The sequence below is a fragment of the Mastigoproctus giganteus genome, chromosome 6, assembly GCF_048544385.1.
Source record: "Mastigoproctus giganteus isolate SK-2022 chromosome 6, ASM4854438v1, whole genome shotgun sequence".
Lineage (NCBI taxonomy): Eukaryota > Metazoa > Arthropoda > Arachnida > Uropygi > Thelyphonidae > Mastigoproctus > Mastigoproctus giganteus.
This window is the reverse complement of record NC_143580.1, coordinates 199,482,467-199,502,065: the sequence shown is the minus strand read 5'-3', so window position 1 is coordinate 199,502,065 and position 19,599 is coordinate 199,482,467. Positions and strand designations below refer to the sequence as shown.

Here is a 19,599-nt window from a genome sequence, read left to right as displayed (position 1 = left end):
AACTTTTGTTGAAATTTTACTAGTTTGCGAATATTCGAAAGTTCGGTGATCTGATAATAGAGTAATCATAGGACGATATAATTTTAACAAATTAAGTCGTCGTATTATGATTATTATTATGAATTAGAAGCTTTCCAGATTAATATATTACAAAAAAAAAAAACTCTAAAATATTCACTTGCTCATTCAGCATGGCACTGCAGTGCCATGCTGAATGAGCAAGCAGCCACTTTACACTCAAGTTAGTGTGATTAGAAACAGTGGAGCGCATTTTAAGTGAGTTAGCATGTATGCGCCTATTCGTCTTCGGTATATCCATCAGTCTGCATGTAATAACTCGGCTCCTAGTGGATCGATTTTTATGAAATTTTATATGTGAACCTTTTAGAAAGAGTTGTCGAGAACTTCCAAATTTCATTAAAATCAGACAAATGGCAATCAGGAAATTATTTAACAGATATTTATTTAAAGTATTATTATTTGTCTGTCCATCCGCATGTAATAACTCAACTCCCAGTAGATAGATTTTCATGAAATTTTACATTTCGCTCTGTTGGAATGATTTGTCAACAGAAATCCAGCAATTATTATTTTTTTATACATATCACATAGGACCATAATAGGCTATCCACATACCATACATTGTAGCTGAAGCACTGGATATTATGTTTGTTGCCATTCACTGATGGGAACAATGAATAGGCAATGTGACAGATGCAGAGAAACAAAATGTTCTCTGTTCATGCATAAAATCATTACTTTTTACTTGTTTTCTCAAGAGGTGTGGGGTCCTCCAGTTATGACAGAAATGGATCCATAGACTGTTTCCAAACAGACAACACATATCTCCAATGCACTGTGTGCAACTGATATGACAATGCATTTTCTTCAGTACATCTTTTTTCTGTGATAAGATCCCAATTATAGAAGGGGGAGAAGGTAACAGTTTCCAGTTCCCAAGGTATTTTGTGAGGCAAGGCATTTGGGCCAGGAAAATTGCTTCATGATAGCAAAAACTTCCCAGTAAACAATATTTGGGATAGGAGGGATAGTGTATTTGTGCCACAGCCCTTAAATTGATTGTTGAGCCCTGGCCATGACAATGTGCATGGTGAAATATATTCTAGTCTATCCATCTTCAATGGAGAGCAACCAAAACACATTTGTTCTCTGTTAGAATCACACGGGAGGGTGACAATGCACTTGCCTGGCTGGGATTGGCCCAGAAACAGTTCTGCTATGGTGAAGGACATCTGGAAGAAGGGGTGAAGCACCAAGGCAACTAAGGTCATGATACATCTATATATTGGGCATGCATTCTATGGTTGAATGCACTTTATGGTTGATTTGCCTATTTCCAGGTTATAAAAAAAAAATCCATGTTTCAAGTAGAAAAAAAACATGCGACCCTTATCCAAGTCATTAAATTATTTAACAATTCTCATCAAAGTAACTAAGGACGTGAGGCACTGGTATACTGTATCTGTAAATTGTGTCCCCTATAGTTGCTTTATTTAAGAGAACAAAACACTGAGTTTATGGAAGATAAAACAATGCAACTCTTGTCCAACAATGACTGGAGTGGCCCATGGTCAAAGCCATTAAAAGTTCTTTCCAGCCAAATGGGATTTAATCGAAGGTCTTTTCTTCATGGTGGGGAAGAATAACAATTAGAACCACAAGAGTTCATCTAGAAAGTGCGAGACCTCATTAAAAGTTCTTTCTAGCCAGTTCCTCAGTATCTCACTGATATGCACCAATGCCAGCATAAACTGTAAGGATAAATGGTACAACAGATAAGGAGTTGCATTTTTGCACTGGACAACTGCCTTTGTTAAAATAAGGACTCAGTCAGATAAGCTCAAAGTGAAATGGCTACAATCAGAGAGGATCCCAGGATTTGGGGGGGGACTAAAGCAGTCTTCTTGGTAATCTTAAGTTTTAATCATCGCATAATAGTAAGAAAATCCTCATTACTTCAATCATAAGGGAAGGTTATAGCCCCTACCTAGTGTTACCCCTGCCAGCAACATAAGACCATTAAAAAACCATCCAAAATCAGGGCTGTAGTAGAGGGTATACACAGATATATGCCGTACACCCTCTGGATTTTTTTTTAGGTGCATAGCATATACCTTCTGGTTTTTGAAAGATGCCAAAAAACACAAAGATTATTAAAATATTTACTGAAAATTAAAAAAATAAATTTATTAGAATTTGATTCTTACGCAATAATTACATTGCGTAAGAATCAAAATTTTAATATATATGCTGTATATAAAAGTAAGTAAATATGCCATGTATATATATAAATATATATGCATGTTATAATAAATATAAAAAGGTAGATATGAGTTACACAGCAAGCCAAAAGGAAGTAATAGACAAAACATAAAAGAAATATTTTAAGGGAAGTGACCTGTAAAATAAAATAACAAAAGCTGACATCAGATAATGGTGGATAAATTTAGCTATAGTTCAAAAAGGGGAAATAGAGCAAAAATACATTTAAATCAGATGTCAGTGAAAATAAAAATAAAAAAGTTGATACATGATCAGGTTATTTATTTATTTTTCTCTTTATTCCACTGTTTTTAACTAATTGGTACTATATTTGATATTTTATAACACATGTATACACTGTATACTCCTGGAATACGATTAATAAGCCAGATATGCACAGTATACTCTCTGCTTTTTGTAACATTCATAGAGTATATCTTCTGCTAATTTTACGACTACAGAACTGTTCAAAACCCAGCTAAAGTAAAGGTCTTGACTGTTTTGCATAACTTCAACGGTGTTATGCTGCATTGTAATGGTCCACCCAACAGAACTGCAAATACAAAATAAATAATCATTTCTTGAACATTATTTGTAGTCAAGTTTTACAAAAATGGCAGCATTTTATGGACATTGTTTTTATTGCAGCAGGACAATCCATGTCCTCATAGGTAGCACAGTTGGTAGAATTGCCATCCTCCCCACACCAGGTGGAAAAGACCTCAGTTCAAATCCCATCAATGATGGGAAGAATTTTTATGGGCCTTTTCACAATGTGGCTGAGTTAGTCACTCTCAGGTGAAGGTAGTATGGTTTTTTTCTCCCAGAAACTTGGGATTTTCGTCCAACAAAACAAACAAAAAACTGACCACAGAACAAACGCAATTATATACAATATATACAGCACATTATGGCCTTAGCCACACAACGTGAAAATCAGCACACAAACATTTCTACAGACAACTACACATACAGATAAAAGTGCTAAGCTTGGGAACCATTAAAATAACAATTTGAATAATAACTTGAATTTGGCTTCTATTACAAGCTCTGTCAGACACAAGATGAGCTTGTCGTTAGATTATGAATGTTTTACCAAGTCACTGTTAAAACAATTGTGTGTGACAAGCACTTGTTCTTAGGTTAGTAAACCTATTGTTAATTGATAGGTAGCACCCTACTCATAAGTTCCTGTAACCCTTTCCCAATGTATATAAACAAGCAACAGGAATGTCACTTAAATTCAAAAACAGAAGTCTGCAGATATCATTTTTCATATATGTGGGAATGAATTATATTAGAAAACCACTGCTTTTCACTTTCACAATCCTTGCATATTTAAAAGAACAGAAAATATATATGTTTTGTTACATGATAATATATGCATAAACATCCTGTCCTAGAATAGAGCAATACACGTTATCCAAGAAAAAATGGAAGAATTGTGAAAGGCAATGTTTTCTGTTGGGTTTTTGACAGAAAAAAAAAAAAAAAAAAAATTCATCTTGAGCAAATCTGAAAATGTAAGATGTTCATTTTGATAAAATGAACTTCTAGTATCAAATGTGGATAAAATATGAAATGATCACAAAATTTTCTAATAATATTCAATGTTATTTGATAAACAATACAAAATGACCAAGGGCAAAAAAGGAAAATTGTCATGTAGTAGTCAAAACCTATAACTGGCAACATGCCTAGGTTCCACCCTATTCTATACTGCATGTATCTGAAATTTTTCGTCTAACAAAATAGCATACACAAAGCATTTTCATTGTCACAGCAGTGCAATTTTAAAAATTTCATCACGGTTCCCAAAATCTAAAAAACACATTGACCTATATCATTTTCCCTCTTAAAAATTTCAAACGTTTCGCATAAAAAAAAAAAAAAAACCTTACTTAAATGTGCAGTTCTTAATATTGCAAAAAAAATTTTAATCATTGTGGTAATTGTTGTTATTTGGTTTTTAGGAGCATTAGCAACTAAGGCCATATTGCTCCGGGATATGCGGTGGTCATTCCCTGAATGACCTTTCCGCATCCTCCGTATTTGGTGGTGACGGGCTCGAACCCCGGTCTAATCAAGAAGCGTGTGCTACGCACTGCTGCTCCTTCCCACCTGGCTACGGAGGCGCCTATTGTGGTAATAGGCCAGTGTTCGCAACAGTATACAAGAGCTGATAGGTAACTTTTTCATAATAAATTAAACATTATAAAAAATAATTTTTAAAAATTATGTAATTAAATACACTAAAGTTATATAATCAACTTTAAATTGAACAATTTATGCATAATTACCTCTCTACTGCTGCATATCATATTTGAGGCATTATTTAAATATATAAGCATAACGCTAATTTATTTTTAATATACTATATATAATTAAAGTAATTCTTGAACACAAATAATCTAATAAATTTTTATTACACTAAAACTTCACTTCTCGTTAATTTAAAAAAAAATTTCTCAAAATACATTTCATAGCAAAATTTTTTTTTCATACATAACTAAGGCTTTTGAAAATTTAATTAAAAGTTTCATATATATATTTTTTTTATTTTGACCAAATGTGGTGATTAACATTTAAATTAGAAAAAATATTTTGTGCAGAATCCAGTTTTTTTCTCTTGATGAGAAACTACTTTTTTCTTTTTCTAACTCTCAAGCATATACCAGTAAAAACAGATTACAAAGTTCCATTAATATTCAATAGCAGTGGTCTTTCAAGAAAAACTGGAACTACTAATTACAGATATTAACAGAGAGGGCAATTGGATTGTGATACAAGTTTCATGCAAGTGTATAACATTATTGCAAAGTTAATCAAGAGTTGTTTCCTTTAACTACAAAAAATTTTATATATGCAAAATCCACATCTCAAAGCACCTAAGCATTCCTAACAAATAGAGACATTCTAAAATTACTTTAGGCCATTTTTACATAAAAGAGAAATTTAGAAAAGGAAGAATGATCCCTCATTTAACCAGAGAAACTGCCAATTTATCAAGTTAAAATAATTATTTAAAAATAACTGCACTTTGGTATAATGAATTTGTGTGCAGTTCACAACATAAAAGTATCAAATTCCAAGTACTTTTAATTAATTCATTACTTGCAATGCACTATGTGATAAATTTATTATTTTTAATATTTCACCAAAAAACAATTGGTTAAAATAAATGCAGCAAAAGTGCTGGACCTCAAATTATGTGAGTGATCACAATAGTATATATCTACAAACTCATTGCCTTTTATCATACACAGCATTATGATTTCAATTACATGTAGTTCACCTCTAGAAATTTGAAAGGAAAAAAAAAAGCCTACTGCCAATTTCCAGTGCCAAGATTTTCTAAAGGAGAGGGCCAAAGCAGATAGGGGGAGGCTACAGCAGTGTTCCAGGGAATCATTAAGATTTATTCATAAATAAAACAGCAAAAAATATCCAAATCACTTTAATCATAAAAGGGGGCTATAGCCCTATCTAGGACAGCCCTTCCCCTGCCTATTTTTTTACTTATACTTTGCATTTTACAGCTTGATATTTGAATACTAATTATTGAAGGATCACAGTGCATTCTTCTCATTAAACTGAAAAGAGTTTACAGCTCTCTAACAACTTTTTTTTTTTTTTTTTTGCAATTATAGCCCCCTTGAGGAGGGAGGTATTTGACCTTTAGCCTTTGGCTCCAGTGTGCCAATTAAGTACTTTCAACCCAATGCACAAACCTATAGAAATATTCCTATAATCCATGTACATATATATTGGAAAACTTGTTTATCAGTCCCAAAGTTATTATTTATTTGCTTCAGCTTATTATAGATTAAGTTTACAGTTTCCTCTACTTAGCAACTCTTCTTAACTATATATTTATTATTTTTTTATGTTCAGCATATCCTCTATTTCTTCTTTCTGGCTCCCAACTTTCTATTGGACAAAAAAAAAAGGGTATCACAAATGTCAACCTCAGTGGATGCAAACTGCGTATGGCATGGAAAGAAAAACAAATCAGTGCAAAAAATCTTGATAGCTTAAAACGGGATACTAATCTAAATCCGTATTTATTATGGGATAGATTGGAGAAATTGGTCCATTCTTTCCTGGCTGTAGCTAAGCCTATGACCTCAAAATATATTCGGAATTATTATTCCGAATGTCTCGAGGTTTCTGCTTTTAGAAGATTCATTAACTGAAATTTATTCATGAGCCAAACTTAATGGCGCATACAATGTCCTGTCTGAGTTATTTTATTTATTATTATTTTTAACAGCATAAACTGATTTTAACGCGCCTATGTTTATGCGATAGTGCTCTTCTATAGTAATATTACTTTAGTTTTATTTACGTTAGTAAACTTTTATGCTGGTAAATGCCACTACTGTGAATTTTGTCAACCGTTTGCCCAACTTCCCAAAGCAGTTTAAAAATGTTTGGCCGATTAACAGTTGCTTCCGAATGTCAGAACCAATATAAACTAGTGTATAACGTTTGTATATGTTGGATACAATTTTAACAAAGATATATATTTAATCCTAATTTTGTTGCGAAATATTTCGAAAAAAAAATTAAGATTATGCTATTCTCCAGTTCAAACACTATTTCCCAATCTAATTATCAACAAAACCCATTCGCATAAAAATCGGTGATCAAAATACTGTAATTAATAGCATGTAAACCGTTTCAATTAAGCAAATTATTTGATCTAAAAATATATTTTAAATTAATTATATGCAGAAGAAGTTAATGTCATTACATATTCCTGGGTGCTTCGGATCTGGTTTAACTCGATTCATCGGATTAAATCGAATCGTAAATAAATAAAATAGGGTCACATGTCACAAGTTTTCAAATTTAACTGCTGACACAGGAACTATTTACAAAAAAATAAAATTTTACTTCTTGTCTTATGTGGCCATTACGAATTAAACAGAAATTTTATTTGCTTATTTATAAATAACTTATTTTTAAAATTCATTAATATATTAATTCAGGTTTTCAAGATTTAAACTATATATTTATATCAACTGAAACCAGAGCCCCATGCTTCTCCAAAACTCCAGTTTTCAAACAAGGGTAGAGTGTATTCTATAAATTTGTAACCTCAACAGGTTACAAGTTTATATAATTTGATTTACTAACGGCAATATTTTAATTTTCAAGGGTCCTTGGACTGCAAAGGACTCTGGTAATGTCCACTCTGACGTGGTGCGCATTAATACACTAATCATTTAATTTATTAGTAACTACTCAAAGAATACCACATAATGTTTGCTGGTTTAGCACTTGACCCCTGAAATTCAATAAACAAAAATGCAGCCAATTATATACTTCAAACATCATTTCACGAATATCAATTTATTACATATTAATGTCCTATAAAAATACATGTTTTCAGCAACATACTTCGGTTTGCTATCGAAAACGAAATTTCAATATAATTTCGCTTATGGATTTATTATGAATAATTTGAGTTGTTTTAACTTTTCTTTTTATACAGTTTCAGCTACAGTACTAAGAAGTTTCGAAATATTAATTTATACGTCATTGGCCTTCCAGACTGACTCGAGATTATGGGTATACCTTGTCACCGCGTTGCAGGCATGACCAAATTCGGACGGATTCAAGCAAAAAAAAAAAAAAAAAAATTGTGGGTTTTTTAATAGACTTTCATTTTTGGCTAGTGGAAAAAAGGTTAGGTTAGTTACGCCAGTAATTCGGGACGGATTCAAGCAAAAGAAGCCACTTCCTCCGGAGGTGTACCCATAATCTGGAGTTAATTGACTTCCATTAACCACCGTGTTTCTGATTTATACCATCTAGCGAGCATACAAGTCGAGCCATTTTCTTACACACAAATGCAATTCATATCGATAAAGTTAAAATAAACAACACTGGGATAACTACCGCACATAACACTCCCTCCCGTACACATCACGTGTGAATGGTGTTGTTCAAAATGCTACAGTGTTGCTGAGCTTCCAGTTACTTTAGACGTAGCCATCTCTTATCTACCCTGACCGCTTAATCGTCACTGTCCGAATATAAACTTACCTGTCTAGATACGGCCTGCGGTTCTTGACGTCGCTTCGTTACTTGCCACGCATCCTCCGGATCGGACGAAATGAAAACGAATGCACTTTAACCTTAACTTTGTACCAAAGAGCCTTCGAAACAAAAATTAGAAACCAAGTAGAATGTGAAAAAAAAAGCGAATCAAAATTCTTGTATCTCCAAATTAATATTTTGCACGCCTAATTCATACTAAACAAAACTAGCATAGGGGTTCTCAAACACAACTTTTACAACCTGAATGAGCGTCGAGAGGCGGGTATCACCGTGTGCCGCAGGTGTTGGCGATTGTAGCGCCTCATGCGTGGAATTCATTAAATAAAATGCTAAAGCACAAATACCAATATAAAGATGCATGTTTGAAGTTAAAGAGCCTTGCAAATATTCTTATTAATATTTTATTTGAAAACGAAATTTAAAATATTCTTATTAATTTTTTTCTGGCGTTGCGGGAAAAGTTAAAGATAAATCAAAAGCGCGATAGCACTACGTTGTCCGGAGTAGTTTTATAAGATTATTTGTATAATAAGTACAACATTAGTTTGTATGCAACATAAAAGCAAAATATTTACAGTATTTTTAATAACATGAATTTCTATATTAATTCTGTAATATAAATATTTTTCATATAACTGCTTTATATTACAAGCCGATATATTACAACTACTTTCACCATTTGGCGATAGATGGCGCCTAAAATCGAAGGCTTTAATCTCTACAGCGCCGACTTCAAATTGTACAGTTCGCATTTGTCGAGAAAATTCGTTATCATTTTTGCATAAACTGTTAGCACAATTTATAAAAATTAATAAATAAATAAAGTTGAATTTAAATATTCAGTGGTTAATTTATTTAATCCCAAACTCTATTCCCAGTATAGTAATAAGCTTTTAATTTGATCTCATTTTAGCAAACTAGTATATGAACCCCAAGGGCTCACATCTGGTAACCCCAGGGGCTTATATCTGGTGAGTATGGGCTTAGCATATCCAGGTATTGCACTACCTTCACAAGGTAGTGAAGTATTCTTTATTGATTATCATAAAAAACAGGGATAAATAAGCAAATTCTATATTGTAAACTTTGATATAAAAGTGAAATTGAAATAATGAAATATAAAATGCTGAACCTTGAACTAAATAGTAGTTATGTTATTAACATTTCGATTTACAGAGTAATAGAATTAAGCTATGTAAACAACAGTCAAAATAAACTTGATTAAACTTGACTTATCGCATTTTTATAACTTTATAAAAACTTTATATAAACGTTAAATTTATAAGGGATCTAGGTTTAAATCATTAATGAGTTTAAGCATTCTTGATAATGGACTAAATCTAGAATATTCTTAAAATTGATTGCAAATAGTGTGTTTGGGTGTCTTTAAACAGAACATGGAAATGAATTGGCAGGGAAGTCGAGAGCTAACGCGAACCCAAGTTCAAAGTACATGACGGGACTCCCTTGTTTTTGAATATGTGTTTGTGTGTGCGTGCGTGCGTGTCCACATGTAGATGTGAAGACTAAAAAGCAACAAGTCAATTCTAACATATAATAAATCAATAAAAATTAATTAAATAAAAACGCTTATTGTTTTAAGTTTGTAGATTGCTTCCGATTAGTAAAAATGAATTTAATTATTTAAAAATGCGATGTAAAGGCCTCTTCCAGGAAGAATTGAGGGGCCCGGGTATTGTATAAACATTTTCACAGAAGGATTTTTTTAACTGTTGCGTTTTGCGGTGTAGAATGGGATGACTGCACAATCGAAACATATTCCAAGACAAGTTAGAACCAAAGCTACGTTAAGTATTCTATAGAGTGAAGTGGAATATATGAAACATCTCAGAGTACTAAATGCTTGATTACAACGTTTTGCTATAGAGTTCACATGTTCACATGTTCACATGAATATATATTAGAACATTAGTTGTTATCTAAATCGTTCAGGTTCTCGAATCCAGGAATCGATATATTTGTATAAAATCGATCTGAGATCTGGATCACGAAAGTCATTATGTTATATTATATTTGGAAATGTTAACTTTCACATTATTTTCTTTAACTATCTATAAAACTGGCCAATATTATCATCATAAGATTATAAGCTTTTTTTAAAAAAACTTGGGATCGCCCGCATATGCTTATACACTCACATTCATTCACATTTTGTAGATAATAATAAATCATCATTAATATGAAAAAGAGCAGGGGACGAAGAGACGATCTTTGGGGCACACCTACACCAACTCAAAGGGAAAATGGAACATACTCCATTGACGCATACGAAATACAGTAAGGCGCCTCCGTAGCCAGGTGGGAAGGAGCAGCAGTGCGTAGCATACGCTTCTTGATTAGACCGGGGTTCGAGCCCGTACGTAACCACCAAATACGGAAGATGCGGAAAGGTCAGGGAATGACCACCGCATATCCCCGGAGCAATATGGCCTTAATTGCTAATGCTCTTAAAAACCAAACAACAACAACGAAATACATTCTATTTCCAACGTAAGGTTCTATCCATTTCAAAATCATGTTTATGTAAAAGAACTGGTGATTCACAAAGTCGAAAGCTCGTGAGGGGTCTGTACATATTGTGTCCATGCAGGCAGGAATCCAAAGCATGAAAACTTCTGAAGAAAAACAACTGGTTTGTCAGTGTAAAACCGCGGAATCTAAAACCGTGTTGTTGTTTATTTTGAAATAAATTGATCAATAGTGTTACTGGTCGATGATTCAACATTAGAGCCTTGTGTGCTTGTATGTATTGGGAAAATAAAACATGTTTTGAAATTAACTGGATATTCTCCCAATCAATGCAAGAAAGTTCACGAGAGTGTGTTGAATCTTCTTCCTTAGTAACAGAAGAATTCCGTCTAGACCGTTACAATTTTTTTTACCATTCCTTAAGAAGACATTAAAACAGGACTACGACAAATACTTGGGCTTCGTTGAAAGAAGAGTCTTTGAGACAAAAGATATGAAGCCTATATTCAGCTATTTCAAGGCAAAAAAATCAAACTGCTGTTGTAAACATGCTGGATATTCCCAAAAATCTGTCATCTATGTCTGAGGCGGACTACCTTGCTAGCAACGTTGAAGAAATACGCAACTACAGTGATATACTAAGAGTATTTAAAACCAACCAAGCAGAATTGTTGAGCATAATCCATAGTATGGAAAAGGATCTTGCACGAGGTCCGAATGGTGTTCCTACTGTTTTATGGAAAAAAATGTGAAACTACACCGGTTAAGCAACCTTTAAAAGAGATCCATCCTTACCCAACAACTACAAACCAGTCTGTCAACTAAATACACTCTCAAAGATAATTGAATCCATTGTAATGAAGCAGCTAATTACATTTATGAAACTTGATCTATCGGATTGCACTCGTGGATTTATCAAGGAACGCCCCAACTGCACTGATATGATATCTTTTGTATCGAATATATCAAAGGCGCTTGACGAAGGAGAACAAATCGACACCATCTTCTTTGACTTAAGCAAAGCCTTCGACAAGTTTGTTCATCAGAAGTTAATTAATAAACTGTATCGTTATGGGCTCAGAAGATAGGGCCTAGGATAGAAAACTACCTGGAAGGTAGAGAAATGTCGGTGCTTTTAAAGGCAAGATTAAACCCTTTAAACCCAATAGCGGTGTCCCACAGGGCTCATCTTTAGGCCCGCTGTTATTTCTGATCTACATCAACGACCTGCCAATTAATTAACATTTTTATAGATGACATAAAAATTTTTAAAGTAATTCGCAATACCAACGACTGTATCATTCTGAACGAAGTTCTGCAACGAATAATTCAGTGGCTGAAGGGTAATAGAATGGCTGTCAATGAAAATAAGTTTTGCCAATCCACACAAAAAAATAAACTTAAATTTTCTTGTTGCATTTACAACAAGGCGATCAAAAAATTAGTAGCGCTAAAAATTTGGGTATTTTTATGAAAGAATCACTTTCCTTTGATGTCCATGTCTGAAACATTGGAAGAGCATCTAGCAAAAAGCTAGGTTTTCTTAAAAGAATTAACCGAGACTTCAATCAATTAGCACTATTCATATTTCTTTACAAAACTTATGTTAGGCCAGCCCTAGAATATGCCTCCAAGGTCTGGTCTCCACGTGCAGCTTACCAAAAACAAGAAATTGAAAATATACGAAAAAAGGGCAATACAATACGTCTGTTTTAAAAGTAGATTAGAATATAATGAGAAATCTTACCAAGAGTGGTGTATATTCTTTGGATTTGAAACGCTGGAAGAAAGAAGAAACAAAGCCGATCTACTCCTATTTAACCAGTTGTTAAATGGTACCATAAATTGCCGTTACCTCGTCTCACAAATTAATTTCAACGCATCGAAAAGAGCTTTAAGAAATCATCCACTGCTTAAACCATCCTATGCAAGAACAAATTATGAATATTACAACTACTACAACAGGACTGTAAGATCAATCAACAAAGCAAATTTGGAGATATTTGATATCCCTGAAAACTTCAAGAGGCAACTGAAATTTCTAACTGCACCCGTTAACTGAGCCTTTAAATTAATAATATTATTATTATTATTTATTAATTTATGTACTTTTTCCGTTTTTTACGTGAAGCCTCTGCTGTGCAATTTTATTTTCGTTGCTGCACTCTAAGGCATGTTTGATTGCTGTTTCAAATAAATAACGATATTCAATTTCCCAACGATCTTACATCTCACAAGTGGCAAAACTACCATACCACCACCGCGGAAGATCCCAAAGAATGAGGGGGAGGTAGCTGGTTTGGTATGGCTGCCAAAAATAACGTGGAGCAGTCTGATAGGGGACTCAGAATTTATAGTTTGTTAATTTTGTTAAATTATATTATTAAAAATGTTAGATTTTTTAAATTATACGAAGTTCGGATGTATATCTTATCTTTTCATATCTTTACAGTTTAAATTTTGGTAATGACTAAAGCACATGGAAACACAAAATAGTCTTATCGTTTAGCTTTATTTTTTTAAATAAAACAATATATGCATATGATTGTCAGCTTTGTGGCAAATATCGAAACAAATATATTTGAGCACTATTGCGGGTATTTTGTATTTTGCCTCTTTATTGTCACTAAAGGCCGTTGGAAGAACCAGAAAGTTCTGAAGCACGTTGCCCTAATAGTCTCATCATTCAAATAATTTTCAGATTAATCTTTTGACGATCCAATTTGTTTAAAAATAGTGCAATATTAGAACAACTTGTTGTGAAGTCAAAGTATTCATTAAGATCATTCCAGCAGTTTAAATCCTAGAGGCCACAAAGTTATAATAAATTGCCCTTCTAACTTTATATAATTTCAGTAAAACCATGAAGCATTATTTAATTTATTATACTGAACCTTTTATATTTTCTTTTTTTTTTTTTAGACGAACTTACATTTTTAACTTCAATAAACTTAAATATAAAACAAACCTAGAGGTACTCATAAACTCTTCAAGATGGCGCCACAATCACTACATCAGATAGATTACGAAGATAATGTTGTCACTCATTTCGATTTGATGTCATGTGGATATTTCCCCTGGTGTACCTCTTTGATGTTTACTTCGAAATTCAAGGCGACCTTGTCTGGCTACTTAGGCCATCCTACGTAAGGAAACCATAATTCTCGAGCATGGTCTTCCCAGGAGATCAAGGTCAATAACTTCTGCTGTTCCCCAAGGTGGTGTTCTCTCCTCGGTTCTCCTCATAGAATTGGTGGTTCTTTTCGTCATCAATAGACAAACATAAGCTGATGGTAATGATGCTAATTAATCCTAGGGATGATCCTCTCATCGCTCAGAGATTTATTAACCAGAGGTTGGTTGATCTTGTAGAATACCTGCATCCCTTCAACCTACCCATAAATCGGAAAAAATCTGCGCATATAACATTATCATGGAAACATACTCCATCTAATAATGTCATCTCTTCAATATGTGGAACCCCCATAAAGAACATTTTATCCCTCTGTGACACTGTGTTCATTTTTGACTCCAAGCTCCTGTTCCATTAACAGGACAAACAACTTCTCACAAAATGTGTTCTTCTTTAGATAGTGAAAAATCAATTTCTCCACAGAAGATGCTCCTCTCTTAAAATTTCTCAGTTTTAAGACGTTTTAATTATTAATAAATATTTTTTTTGGAATTAGCAATTCATTACTCTGCCGTGATCCTTTGTTACTCCTAAAAATTCTGTTTTTCCTGTTTCGCCTTTTTTTTTTTTTTTTTTTTTGTAAAAAAAAAAATGCAAAGAAAATATTTTTCTATTGCAAGTGACAGTGCGGGTAGGGATCTACTTGGTGCAAACCTATAGTACTCTCCAGAAAAGGGCGCTGTCGGTGATTTGCCTTACAAACTATTAAGATGAGCCATAGTGAAGCACCTGAAAATGTCATCTTAGGCGAATGAGAGCCATCTCTTCAGCAGGAAGAGTCAATTCGTTGGAAATGGATTCCTGCTTAGGGGTGGCATTAGTCTCTGTGATCATATAGACCTCTATATCATCAGGAACAGGACCCTGATTGCATGTATGTATAGAGATGAGATCCAATATGACTCATCGACCTTCCTTATGCTTCTGCGAGCTGTAGGTAAGTGGTCAGTCTGATGGACGGCGACTCAACCCCAATAAGATAAAGAACGGCTCGTCAACAATATATTGGAAGAGAAGGGTATGGTCTCGATGGATTGGCCTACCACTGCTGCAATGCAAGTTATTGCGGGCTCCCTCTCTTTCCCTTTAGATCTATTTATTATCTATCGTGGCCTCTGCTTTCAACACAAAAAACAAATACCTTCAGAATCACTTGGTATCAGTCAAATTTAAATGAAGATCTGAAAAAAAAAAAAGAAATCCAGATGCTTTCAAGAGCTAATTAGTATTTGGCAGACCAAACGGGACACTACCCCACTTGGAGCTGACAAAGAAAATTCCTGTCTGATGTGACCTTCTCAGTTTCTATTCTAAATCAGTTAAAACTTGACGCTTATTACTATGGAAACTTCCTTTGTGGTAACTGGACATGGCTCCTTCCATCAGCTTGGCTCGATTTACACCGATCTCTTCCACTTTACCTCCGAGGTCTTTGCTCGCGGAAAGAGAATCAACGCTGAAATGGCGCACCAAAATAGTCCACCATATGCACCTGTTTGGGTGGGTCATCAGTTTATCTCTCAGTTATCTTGGATGGCAAAACATATACCTTCAGAGGACACTCGTCTGCGGGTGTAGCACAGTGGTATCGTCACCGTCCTCGCCGCATTGGGTGGAGAAGGCCCGGTTTCGAATCCCGTCGATGATGCGAGGAACTGTTATCCCCGTGGCAGAGTTATTCGGTTTCTGGCGTAAAAAACAAACGATTTGTCTGCTTTGCCAGACAAATTGAACAGAGAACACAAGCAATTTATATGGCCTTAGTTGCTAATGCTCCTAAAAACCAAAATAACTAACTAACTAACTAACAAGCAATTTATAGATACAATATAAATGCGTAGTTGAAAGTAATTTTACAGGTGATAACTAAACTAATATAATAGTTTTGCATTTTTTTCAGAAGACACTCAGGGATTTCTATGTAGTGTTACGTTGTTCATGAATTTGTTTAAGCATAACGATATCAAAATTAGCTATATTTACTTCTATGGTAAAATTATTATTGGAATTATGGTAAAAAATTATCGATGGAATAATCTTAAAGGACGTTAGTATGACCTCTCATTTATCCTGGATGGCAAAACAAGTGTTTATTGAAGGCTACTAGGGATCTTTGGCCTTAGGTAAATTATGAACTTTGTTAAAACATGACTGTATTAAAACTAACTTTACTACTGTACTTCGATGGTTCGTGAATAGAAGAATTTAACCATAGACTGATCTTATGGTATCCATATCTCCTGTTCCTCTCTCTCTTTCCTTTTTTTTTTTACCAGTATCACTGGCTTTTTTTTTTTATATCCAGCACTGCGTGTGTATTTTACCCCTTCGGAATGAACCTCCAGAGGATCCTGGCCTACCTTCTGGCAACACCAAGTGGTCAGAGTCTCATTTGAGACAGTACTTGCTCTACTGGGACTGGCCAACCTTCCCATGGTGTGGACCCAGAATCATCTCTCCAGGTGACTGATGCTTCTGGGTAGCCAATTTGCCAGAACACAACAGAACATGCACACTACTCGCACAAACTTACACCAATCACAATACTGTCCCTTTTACAATGATTATGTTCTTCACAGAGACACGAGACGAAGTTAAACAGACGTTCCAGGCGCTGCCTTTTACATATATATGAAGGGGTATCAAATGGTTCGTACCCTGACCTAGATAAAACGTCAGTAGGAAGATGCCACTTTTAATATAAGTTGTGTACATATTTTAATATAAGTTGTGTACATATTCAATAACTAACGTGTGGAATTTCATTCCCGTAGGTGATCGTACACCAGAGGTGGAGCCCGGAATCTGAGGAAGGACGCTATGGTTTACAAAGTGGAGTATCGAGCAGTGATCAAGTTCCTGAATTTGCGGGAGAAGAAAGCTCAGGAAATTGACGAAGAAATGAAAGCTGTGTATGGGCAGAATTGTTCCTCCTATGACACTGGAAAAAGGTGGAAACCGGAGTTCCAGTGTGGTCGTACAAGTTGCAAATGTTGAACAGCTGGTGCTGAGTGACAATTCATTTCATCCCAAATGCAGCGGGAATTAGTTATGGGTCTGCCCACAGCATTTTATATGACCAAAACCAAACTATTATTTTTAGGGTACCTGAATAATTAAATTTATATGCCGTGCTATGTGTTCTTGTGTCTGTTAATTGCATGTGCTCATTGGTCGATTTGTCTGTTTTTCTGGACTAAAAACCCCAGTTTCTGGGGGGGGAACATTTTACATGACCATCTGCACATGTCTAAGTTCTCCGTACGATGGGTTCAAAGATTGCTGACGCCTTTCAGAAGCAATGTCGAATGTAATATTATCGCGAACTGTTGGATTTGTGTAATGGGGATGTTGAGAATTTTTTTATTCGGTTAGTGACAAATGACAAATGTTGGGTGTACCAGTATGACCCGGAGACTAAAGACATTTCAAAGCAATGGCTTTGATTCATCTCAGGCAGTCATCAATGAAGTGGAATCGTGATTTCAGGCAAAAAGTGCCAACTTCTATGATCAAGGCATTAAACAACTGATCCAAAAATGGGAGAAATGTGTTACTATACATAGAGAGTACATAGAAAAAGGATTAAAGTTCCTGTGAAGTTTCACCTTTCTAGGGCTATTATTTCTAGGTAAGGGTATGAACTTTTTGATACCCCCTCGTACATGTTCACATGTCCACAAGAGCTTCCCTGAATTGAGTCCCATCAAGCACTTCTGTTAAACGTTCTGTGATCATATTACAGCTCATCCAAACTATCCTGTGAAACTTAATCATCACTTACACAAAAGTGATTCCGAAAAACTCATTAAAGCATGAATTTATTGATGCAGCTCGGGTGCCAAACATATCAGGCAGTTGCTGAGGATGATAAACCATACTGAAGTCGTTGTCCGTGCATTTACCGTCGACAATGGTGACAAAAACTGTTCCTACAAGTAGACTTCCTTACAGTACCTTTGATTCTGGTGTGTCACGTTCCAGTAAAGCCGCAGTTATATTCACTCTGCAGTTTGTTTTGAACGTTTCGATATACTGATCGGAAGTAAGCTTCAACTATGTCCATGATAGGGCTTCCAATTTGTTAACAAGAGGCTCGAATAATCCCAAAAGATTTAACAAGGAGCTCGTGCGAGCTCCCTGCAGCACACAACTGACTATATCATGGAGTACGTCATATTTACATAAACATCGTTTGCACATTCTGTGATCCTGTGATTGTTTTGATTAGTGTATTTGAGCAATAATTTCCCTCGTGGGTAGTACAGTTAGTGGGATCGCCATCTTCTCCACACCGGGTGGAAAACACTTGAGTTCGCATGGACGTGAGGAATTTTTAGGCCTGTTTCAAAACGTGGCTGTGTTAATCGCTCTCAGGCGAGGGTAGCATGGTTTTCCTCCCTGAAAATCGGGCTTTTCTAGCAAAACATAAAATAGACCACAGAACACACGCCTTTTACAGACAACATATATTTGGAGCAAAATGGCCTTAGTCGCCAATGCTCTTAAAACCCCAAGTACAACAAGAAGAACAGCGAGCAATAACTAATATAACGGTACAAGTAATGAGGCTAGAGTGGTCTTAATGTTTTTGTATGCTCCTCTTATCTATGCAAGATAAGGAGTGTTTTTTTCAGATACAATATTTACTCACTTTTATTTTGCATTTTGTTGTTGTGCTTGACAGGGTTTTACCTAATAGATACATGTAAATTATACTTACATAGTGCTGCCATCTAGTGGTGATACATGAGAAAATAACACTTATAGGAAATTATATGCATAATGTTTTTTGTTTTATTTGGCTTTCGATGAATAAACAAGTATTATTGATTTTAATCTGAGAATTCAGATTAAAATGTAGATTCTAGTAAAATGTAGATGATGTAGTCAGGATTTCTTCAAACGCTAATATCTTTTTAATTAATAATCAATAAATAATTTTTTTCTGCGTAATCTCCGAAAAAATAGTTTTTTATTTTTTTTTTCAATACTTTAGAGGAGGGTAACAGAAAAGTATAATCAATAAACTATTCAATTATAAACAATAAAATTTTTATTGATTCCTGATGAGCAATTAATCTAAATAAACAAACGATAAATATGATGCAGACAATGAAATAAGTCGACATTGCAGAATTAAAAAAATAGTATAAAATTTTGAGGTCAACCTATGCGTCAGAATGTACAGTAGTAAACTATAAGTGCTGATAGATTACTATAGCCTGGATTATTTATTTCGCTTTGAACTTCCCTTCGCAACGAGTTGTTCTGCTATTGTACTACTTTCAAACAAATGTATTTGCAAGCAACGCATTCCGAAAGCACACTTTGTTTTGCTCAGCCATTAGCATGATAATAATAATTAATTGATTAATTAAATAAATAAATATTAAGTAAGGACAGGATGATCCTCCTAACTCCATGTAATTTCAGTAAGACCATTTATCCAAAACTTTGTAGCTTTTTATATACTTTTGGATAGTATTTTCATAAAGCAATTTATAAAAAAATATACAGTATATAAAGTTTGGAGGCCTATGTTATCCTTTCATTTGCAGCCA

The 19,599-nt window shown here is 34.5% G+C and overlaps 1 protein-coding gene across 2 annotated transcripts in view; it reads right to left on the bottom strand.

The window, feature by feature from the left end:
- kst (spectrin beta chain, non-erythrocytic 5 kst) overlaps positions 1 to 8,556 on the bottom strand; it is a 593,342-nt gene extending 584,786 nt beyond the window's left edge. For both annotated transcript variants that reach the window (XM_090376665.1, XM_090376667.1), the window contains exon 1: positions 8,338 to 8,556. The gene's annotated coding sequence lies outside the window, so the exon portion shown is untranslated. The remainder of the gene's footprint in view (positions 1 to 8,337) is intronic.
- Positions 8,557 to 19,599: the final 11,043 nt, after the last annotated feature.